The sequence below is a fragment of the Ambystoma mexicanum genome, chromosome 5p (genome assembly GCF_040938575.1).
Source record: "Ambystoma mexicanum isolate Mex_15411 chromosome 5p, UKY_AmexF1_1, whole genome shotgun sequence".
In the NCBI taxonomy this organism is placed as follows: Eukaryota; Metazoa; Chordata; class Amphibia; order Caudata; family Ambystomatidae; genus Ambystoma; species Ambystoma mexicanum.
The window spans coordinates 252,435,421-252,445,706 of NC_090930.1; the positions used below are offsets into that span (position 1 = coordinate 252,435,421).

The following is a 10,286-nucleotide window of genomic DNA, read 5'->3' on the forward strand; positions in this document are numbered from 1 at the left end:
ATCTATGTCCACAGCTTTGACACCCTAGACGACGACACAGTCGACAACCTCGTTAACTGGCAAAAGTGGCTCCTCCCATGCGATTGTTACCACTACCATTGTCACAGGCACCATTCCCAGACCTTGGGGTGACCTTGCTGCCGGGTGGTATTGTGGTGTCAGAGCCAAGTCTATCCGAATCAGATGTGGAGGAAGCAGAGGGAGGCCATTATGTCACTGCCGTCATCGCCAGCACGCAGGACATAGCCTCCAGAAGTTCACTGCAGGGTGAGGCAAGCCTGATCGGGCTACCACTTTTACCCCCTTTACATTCAGCTCCAGCCATCGATCTATCACCATCGCTGCCTCCACAACGAGACAGGTCACTAGACATTTTATCTGCTCTAACCACTCTCGTGGCAACCTTGTAACTTATGCCTGCTCCAGCACAGTCACTGAATCTATCAGGCGAACCTGCTCAGGGGTCCCCGGGCCTTATGGGGAAATGGATAACATACCTTCTCGCCCCAGAAGTGGTATGCAGCAATCAGTACTTCAGATGCTGTCTGATACTGGAACAGACACAGATCCCGACGACTGGGTACACACACACACACACACACACACACACGCACACGAGACTGATGAATTCGATGATTTTATCACAGCTGATGGGGAGCCAGATGACGTTCCCCTCAGAGACACACCCCCTGATGATGTAGGGGCCTTCCATGCGCTCATGTCCAGGGTGGCCACAATGATCGTCTTTGCGCACAGGAGCAGTGAAAGGAGTGTGCTGTGCCAGCGCAGAGAGCAGCGCAGGAAATGTCATGTCTATCCCGCTGTTGGAAGATGTCTGGGAGGATGGTCTCATCACCTTGGCGCATCCCGCAACTGCCCCGGCTAAAAGACTGGTTTGACAAAAAGTACAGAGCCCCAGAGAGCGCTGCCTCCGCACCCAACCCACACCAGACTTTGTTGTCTCTGCAGCTGCCAGAAAAAGATCAGCTAATCCTTTGTCATTCTGCTCTGTTCCCCCCAGACAAAGAAGGCAAACGCCTTGGCGCCTTTTGTAAGAAGATAATTACCATTGCAGCCACGACTATCAAGGCGGCTAATGCAATGGCTATACTTGCACGTTACGATTGCAAGCTGTGGTCCAGTTGGACTCTTTGTTGGAATTCCTGCAAGATGGCAAAAAGCAAGAGGCCTTTCCATTTATTGGTTTGTTTGTATTGCAAGTTGTTGTCTGACCATTGCCGACACTGGTTTTCGCCAGCTAGGGAATGGAGTGGTGCTAAGTAGGCAGGGTTGGCTCAAGGCCACATATTGTTGACCCAATATCTTCTCCGGGGTTGTGGATATGCACTTTAATGGATCTGCCTTTTAGGAAAGAAGGTGGACGAGGCCTTACAAACCATAAAAACAGACACGGAAACCAATTGCTCCTTGGGCACACTACAGCAGAGGCATCAGTCCTTTAGTTTGTTTAAAGGACGCTATGGCAGGACTATGCAGGATAACCGCACCACATACCATTCTTCCTCCTACAAAACCCTATACTCAGGAGGCCAGTACAGGAAAAAGTCCCATTCTGATAGTGGCTCCTCCCAATCTAGGGGCCAGTCCAGCAAACAAACATGACCAGCCCAGCCAGGTCCTCACACTTCAGCACCCCTTTGGGAGGATGACTGTCCAGGTTTGTCGAAGAATATACACACATCACAACCGATGAATCGATGCTATCCCTCCTCCAGCAGGGCCACTCGCTGGAGTTTGTGGGCTATACACCAGACATTTCTCCCGCACACAAACCAGCGACGTTGCAACACCTCTTGCTTCAGGAAGTGTGAGCTCTGCTGCAGAAGGACACTGTAGAAAGGTTCCCAAGGACAAGCTGAGTACAGGAGTATATTCTGGATACTTCCTGATAAGGAAAAAGTCACTGAGCAACAAGTCGTGGGGGAGGAGGGTGGAGTTGGAGGGCCATATTCGATCTGAGGGTGCTCAACAAGTTCCTAACAGTACAGACGTTCTGCATGGTCTAGGCTACAGCAGGTGTTGTCCCAGCTACAACAAGGAGATTTCTTGGAGTCCCTTGACCTCGAGAATGACTACTTTCACATCCCTATTCACCTCTCACGCTGGCGCTACCTACGCTTCGTGGTGGCAGGAGTATATTCTCAATTCAAGGCCCGTCCATTCGGCCTGCGGTCTGCTCCCTGGGTGTACACCAAATGCCTTGCGGCGGAGGGGCTTGCACGTCTACCCATATCTAGATGACTGGTTAGTAAGGGTTCCCTCTGATCCGCTCGCAGAAACCACAACCACCACATACAGTGTCTACACAACTGGGTTTCTCCATCAACTTCCCAAAGTCCAGGCACTCTATCTCAGTGCAAAGCTCGACACCCAAACCTGCACTGCCAGAACCTCAGTCGACAGGGTGACAGCTCTTCTACGCAAGGTATGCTGTCTCAAAAGCTCCCGGGTAACGCCAGTTCACAGCTGCACATTTTGTGATTGTGCATCCTGTTGATCACCAACTGCCGGTTACACATGAGACCGGTGCAAGAATTCCTGGATGCCCGCTGCAACCAAGCCTCAGGTTCCTGGGATGACCGCATTGCTCGAACACCGGTTTTCAAACAGAGAATTTGCTGGTGGTCAGTGAGCGAACATCTGGTGCAGTGTGCCCCCTTCAGGTGGACGGACCATCAGGCCACCGTCACAACAGATGCTTGACTCGGGGGCTGGGGCGCCCACTGTCAGGACCAGCACACAAGGGGCCTTTGGTCGGAGGAGGAGGAAAGGAGCCAGCACATCAACCTGCTGGATTTTCGAGCAATTCTTTGGGCCCTGAAGTCTTTTCGTCCCCTCCTGAGGAGAAAGGTGGTACAGTTTACACCGACAACACAACGTCAATGTTTTATGTCCACAAGCAAGGAGGGTACAAGGTTCTCAAAGCTATCAAAGGAGGTCCAAGCCCTGTGGCATTGGGCTCTACAGCAAGGCATGTTTCTCATTCCCCTTCATCTACCGGGGATTCGGAACACTCTAGCGGACTCCCTCGGCAGGGAGCTACGCTCTTGCCATGAGTGGGAACTGTACAACGACCAGTTTCACTTGTTTCAAACGTGGGGCATCCCGGAGATCGACCTCTTTGCCATCCACGACAGCAGTCGCTGCAAGACCTTTGCCAGTCACTTCCCCATCTTGACAGCTTGCGGGATGCCCTTGCGATTCTGTGGGAAGGGAGCTTTGTTTATGCATTCCCCCAATTCCTCTGGTGCCTCCAGTCCCCCACACCTTCAGACTGTATTGGTGCAAACTGATATTAGTGGCCCCAGCGTGGCTGAGACAGTTTTGGTACTCGCATCTCCTTGCTCTCGTCAGCTACACCGATAAAGCTGCGCCCACATCAGTCGCTCCTGTTCAGGAATCAGGGAGCAGTACAGCACCACAACCCGGCCTCTCTCAATCTGACGGCCTGGCTCCTGTGTTCCTAGTATTCAGGACACTGTCCTTCCCGCAAAATTGCCAGGTAATCCCGGCTAGGGCTCCGTCCACCTTGAAATGCCGCAAGAGCAAGTGGAAACATGTTCAGGTATGGTGCAAAAACAAACGACAACAACATCCGACCATCCAACCGGAGGATCTGTTGCCAAATCTGTTGTCCCTACATTCTTTCATTAAGGTGCACCGAGCAGCAATCTCCAGGCACAACCGCACTGCAGGGGCGCCATCCCTGTGGTCTCACCGGCTGGTGAAGGAGTTTTTTCATGGGCTATTCCGGTCTTTCCCACCTGTCCGGCGCCCAGCTCCAGAATGGGAGCTCAATGTGCGACTCATGAAACCACTGTTTGAGCCCATGCAGCAAGCATCTATTAAGCATCTTTGCTCCAAAATGGCGTTCTTGGTGGCCATAACTTCGGCCAGGCGTGTGGGGAGATCCAGTTGTTTTCCGTAAAACCGCCCTATTTAATGTTTCACAAGGACAAGGCTGTTCCACGTACCAACCCTACATTTGTGCCAAAGGTGCCATCTGCTTTCCATCTAAATCAGCAGGTGGTTCTACCAGTATTCTTTGACACGCTAACATTTCCAGCAAAGCAAACACCACACATGCTGGATGTGGTACGTGCCCTCAAGTACTATGTGGTGCATACTAATTCCTTTGGTACAACAGATCAACTGTTTGTTTCATTTGGACATTCTGGTCCTGGAAAGGCTCTCTCAAAGTCCTCCATTGCACGATTGATTGCTACCTGCATTTCATTCTGCCATCAGCAAGCCGGCAGACCACTTCCCAGCAGGCGCCAAGCTCACTCTACCAGAGCAGTAGCTGCAACCACTGCTTTCCTCTTTGGGATTCCACTGCTTGACATCTTCTGTGCAGCCACCTGGAGATCGGTGCATACGTTCACCAGGTTCTACTATGTTGACATTCATGCGGAAGAGTCTAGAGTCGGCCAGTCGGTTTGGCAGATCCTTTGCGTGAGGTGGGTAAGTCTCCAGTGGTAAGTTATGCAGGGAGCCTGCCTCCACCTATGGGTAATGTTGTAATACTGCTTTGTAATATATTCACATGTGAATCTATGAAAGATGCAATGCTGGAGAAGGAATACATTACTTACCTGTAATTCCGGTTCTCCAGCATTGGTATCTTTCATAGATTCACATGTGACTCTCCCTTCTAGCCCGCATGGCTTGTCTTTTGGCTTGTCTTTTGGCTCTTACACTGCCAAATCTGAAGATGGCCGACAGGGGAGGAGCTAACGGAAATGTTCCTATTGGCTGTGAACAAATATGACACCCAAAACGACTGATAGAGCACAAAAGTGACAGTTTTCAGTTTAAGTTTAAACTGCCCTATGTTACTGAGGATTCCCAGTCTGACGACAGGGAATATTCACAGCATGTGAATCTATGAAAGATAAAGCTGGAGAACCGGATATATAGGTAAGTAACTTATTGCTTAAACACTTCCCACACAGTGGAATGTAAAGATACAGACCCAGTATAGGCTGTAAAAGTCATCAATCTCATCTTGAAGGGTAGCAACCAGCCCTGGATCTATCAACATGGATGGTGCCATACTCCACAGGGGCCGAGACCGGGTTTGCTGATCCAATACAATAGTAAGTGCCACAGGGGAATGGTCGGACAGTGTGTGCGGCGATATCTCGCACTGCCACACAGCGGATATCAAGAAATCAGAGAGGAGCCAGTAATATATTCTAGAAATTGGGGCTCATCACGAGTTTGCCGGTAACCCTTAAATGCAGCGATAACGCTATTACCGCTTCATTTAAGGGTCCGTCAAATCACGGGTTTGGCAGGATTTACCCCCAGATCTGAGCTGGTGGCAAATCTGCTGCGATTTTGTTGATTTTTGGCACTATTACCGTGCACTTATACCGCCGGCAGTAGTAGCGCTGAAAATTCCCCATTGGGCCCAATGGGTAATGGGGAATTCCCAAATGGGTCCAATGGGGAATTGGGACTTACCGTTCCGCCAAACCCATGATCCGGTGCTAATAGCGCCAGGGGGTTTGGCGGTAACACTAATAGCCCTGGCATACCGCCGTGAATACCGCCCAACTCGTGATGAGGCCCATTGTGTCATGCACAGTTGAGTGGAAAGTGTACTCCCTTCCATCCACATACGGGAGCAGACTTCACCAAATATCTGATAACTGTAAATGATGCATAATTTGGATGAGCGCTTGCGCTTCAGCAGACGTGACCCTTGGGGCCGTGGAGGTTCGGTCAAGGATGTTGTGTAAATTTCTTTCTTGATGAGCATGTTAATTCCTCCCACGGGTTGCTCATTTCCCTACCACCTTTCTTACTAATGTGAACTCATTGAGTTCTAAGAAATGTTTTTGCAAGTGACCGTGATTGTGGTCTTTAAATCCGCCTTTCCTTGCCAAGGAAAATTGTGCTGGTGTGAGGTAGAATTGCACCAGCAGCCTAAATCATATATACCTGTAACATCACCCTGGCATGAGATGATGCTAAACGCCGCCACCTGGTGGCTACAAAAAAGTTTCTAGAGCGGTTATGTTAGGAGGATGGGGAATCTGTGGGAGGCATTAATATGCCTCCCAAAAGAACATTACCGAAGGTAAGTAAATTGTTCTGTAACAATATTTTGGGATAGCAAAGCTACATATTTATCATCTCTGTTGGTACATTGCATACAATATTCAGTAGTGCTCCTAGCTAATTGGATAATCCCCAAAACTGGAATACGATGAATTGTTTCTGAAATGGTTTACATGGTTGATTTTTCTTCAAAAGAATGTTGCTATCAGATTGTATTGTATTGTTTTTATTTATAAAGCGCTTGGACACAAAACAAGTGCTTCAAAGTGCTACCATGTTAGCCATTTTAAGATGTATGCAATTTACTAAGCTGTTACAAAATGTTCTGTTTCTAGGTGAAGTTGAAAATTCAGGATTCCCCAGATGTTTGTACACGGGTATAGATTGCACCAAGAATTGTGAATGAAGAGGACCCATCTGCATCCCCTTAAATTATTCATTTTTCTGCATTATTTTCCTTGTTAAGAAAAATGTAATGTTAAATTGTGCATTTCTGTATTTTAACTTGTTCTTTATTTTCTTACACATTTATTTTCAGTTCAAGACTGAAAGTGTTACCAATTCCATAATGTTTAGCACAATGTGCTGCAAGCAGACAGTTGCCCTGGTGCAAATTAGGCTGCAATGTGTGTACAGAGTCCCACTTTTGGTCGAATACTGCCTGGAATGTAGCACCACTTTATCATCTGAAATGCATTATTTGTCAGAACCACAATAAACAATGATTTAACTTTTTTTGAATTTACCTCATTTAAAGTCAGTTTTATTTATTACTCAACTATTTTAATATCAGTGATAAACATATGGGAGCACTGTATTCATGCAATGCCTAGAACTTATTTGTATATTATGTCAACATTAAAAAGACCCATTTGAAAGAACGTTATATGTCAGCGGTAAAATGTCTCTGGCCACACACCTTGTTTGTCATAAAGTTTTTAACTAAATGGAGAAAATGTTCACTAAGTGGATATGAATTAGGGTTCAATTACCCATCTACAGAAGCTTTGTATCACCGAACTTTACTCTAAATAGTTTCAAAGTGACTTTTTTAAAAATAACTTTTTATCTGCTGAATTCTACCAGTGTAAGCTTTTTTTTCTAAATAAACAATAGTTTTCTCAATGGGTCGTAAATCATTGTGTGATTTCATCATTGCATTCATATTTATTTTTGTTTTGTATTTTAATTTGTCTGCTAGGGGGTTAACTTCGATAACCTGTCAATGAGCATGTATGGCTGACTGAATGATCCCAATATTGGATGCCTTACAACAGTAGATGGGATGCAGAGGCCGAAGCATTAAACCAGTTGTCATATGTAGCGATTGGGGCAATTGTAACATATAGTGATCGTCGAGTTCACCCCTACGTCGGAGGGGGCGTACATGGGTGGTAACGAGCCACGGATTTTAGATCAACAGTCCAGTCGCAGAAATGAGCATGGACTTGCACAATATTATGTAAACCAATCTTGATATCAAAACAAATGCACTCCATGCCTTTTTCACCCTACAGATTGTAATATCTCGTAACAGCCAAAAAGTACATCAGTTTATTCAGCATTTCTAACAGATGCCTTCCTCTCACAAATTCCTCATCTTTGATATCCATCTCCCAGTGCGGCTGCTCTTCGGAAACTTTTCCTGTTTTCTGGCGATACAGCATGACTCTGCGTTTGTTCCGCCCGAGACCTTTACGTGCCCCCCTCCAGATAGGACATCTGGGCTAGTCTATGTTGCAGTGCTGCACCCCGTGACTGCAGTTTCTTTTTTCCTGCACACTCTGCTTGCTTTAGGAGTGCTACTTCATTGAAGTTCTTTTCAATGTTATGTTAAGTCCTCAGATTATAAACCCTGCATGGACTGTGGATGTTAGATGTCTGCCTCTGATCCACACAGTATCGATGCACCCCAAGGCACTTTGTGACGGTATGTGAAATTATCACCTCTTTACAAGGATAATGGTGACAAACCGAATCGTTCGCGGTCACCTGGCATGGAACACTGTATTTAAGAATGGTCTGCAAGGACAAGAAGAAAAAGAAGCACTGCAAGAGGTCTTGTTCCCCGGTGGGTCTTCAAAACCATTCTTCTTCCTCATCAAAGAAAAGGAGTCACTGATCCAAGGATGACTTGGGTGATCAAGCACCTCAGATACTTTTACATACCAAATTCTCGACCTTGGAAAAATGGGAGGCATCTGGTTCAAGATGCCCGATGTCTTTGCCAAGGCCCTGGCGCTGACCACTTCTGCCACAGCGGCTTCGACCTTAGTGCCGTGCAGTTCACTGTGCTTGGACAAGCTGGCACAGGCACCACAAAACACTGCAATCGTACACCCTTGCGCTCAGCCACAGCAAAAATGTATATAGATTCGTCTAGAGGTTGCACCACTCTGTCTGCTAAAGTTGGTCTTCCGGCCCGACACTTTCCTCATTGGCACCAGTGTTCCTCGGGAGTGTGCTCCACTAGCATTTGTCTCGCATGGAAGACAACTATGATGAAGAAAGGTATCCTATTCCTTTTGGATTGGAATTCTTATGCCCCCGAGGAATTCTATGGGGACAGTGATTACTTGGTGGATCTTGATACTAATTTACAAGATGCAAGTGGCCAGGACACCTCACCAGAATTGGACATGCTCCCATCCCACGAAAGCCTCAGCCCACTGTTCAGAGTCGGAGAGCAAATGTGATAGATACATTATGGTTCTCAGCCCCCTCTTGACCCAAGGTGCATTATGAGCTGATAGATCTTCTGAATGAAGGTCCACAGAGATGGGCCCATCTGTCCTTTAATCATACAGTAGGTGGGGCTAGTCTTAGATTTTAGTTCTAACCCTTCCTTAGTCCCTATGGTGGACCAGGATCTAGCAAATTAGCACAAGGAAACCCCTGTTTACCTACATTTCCTGTCTGATCATGCATCCCCAGAGAAGACACCTTTCCTGTCTTTGTCCCCAGCTCTGGAGAGCAAGACAATAGATGCATGGGGAAGGAAGGTCTTTGCTTCAGGCAGTCTAGGCCTGGGACTCGTCAATGCCTCCTGCTCCTGTTCCTGGGCCAAAGGTTCTTTTGGTCTTTTATTTCGCGGGTGGCCGAACATGTGCCTGTGGATGACATGAGGGATGGCTTAGAAGCCTCTGTAAAGTATGGCAAGGAGGCTTCTCAATTGGGCCTAGATACTGCTGACTGTGTAGCTAGGGCTATGGCCAACTGGAACTGTGTTTCTGAGATATTCATGGCTGAGGACATTGAACTTCGTCCCGAATGTCCAAGTAAAAATGCTAGATATGCCATTTGATGGCATCCACCTGTTTAGGACATAAGGCCGATGAGCCCTTCCGGAGATTCCAAGCTTTTCTGGTGACTGCAAAGTCTCGGCTCCAAGCAGTACAGCAGCAGCCTGCAACTCCCCACGGGCAAAGACATATTATTTCAGCCCTTTGCGTCTTACACCTAAAGGTGCAGAGGTCAAGCTCCCACTGACAAGCAAGGGCAGCTCAGACCCAAAAGTGGGTCTGAGCAGAGGTACTTTTATGAGAGGTTTGTCGTCCTTCGTGCCCTCACTACCTCACAGTGCGAAGCCCTTGAGAATTGGCCTTCTACCTCCTATCACCTGTGGGAGATAGAATTTCCTGGCTCAGCAAAGAATGGATTCTTGACATTTACCTTATAGATAATCCACCAAGGAGACTGTTTCATCCTCCAGACCATTCCCGGACAAGTTATTCGTCCCTGCACCCCCTCTTACTGAGATTCATCTGCTTCTGACGAAGGGGACCATAGATTTGGTATCCCGCTCAGAACAAGGCAAAGGCTGGAACTGGAACTTATTTTCTGGTGTTGAATGAGGACTGAGGTCTACACCCAATCTTGGATCTGTGGCTCTTGAACCTGTACATTCGCAAATACCAGTTTAAGATGGACACTCTAGCCAAATCCTTCAATTACTCTGCCTGCAGGATTGACTGGTCTCCCTGAAACTCTAAGGTGCCTACTTACATGTGCCTATCCACAAGAAGTATTGGAGGTAACTGATATTTACAGTGGGCCACTTCTCCAGCATGGGGTCTGGCATGGATTCACATGCTCATGAATATTCCCGGTCGTCAGGCTGGGAATCCTCGGTAAAAGAAAAGGTTTCACTTTCACTTAGACAACTGTATTTCTCCCATAAACCAATCACTGTCCTC

The 10,286-nt window shown here is 47.3% G+C and overlaps 1 protein-coding gene across 2 annotated transcripts in view; it reads left to right on the forward strand.

Moving 5' to 3' along the window:
- The window catches only part of THOC2 (THO complex subunit 2), a 2,257,836-nt gene extending 2,250,621 nt beyond the window's left edge, over positions 1–7,215 (forward strand). For both annotated transcript variants that reach the window (XM_069612670.1, XM_069612671.1), the window contains exon 39: positions 6,426–7,215. The gene's annotated coding sequence lies outside the window, so the exon portion shown is untranslated. The remainder of the gene's footprint in view (positions 1–6,425) is intronic.
- The last annotated feature ends 3,071 nt before the right edge of the window (positions 7,216–10,286 follow it).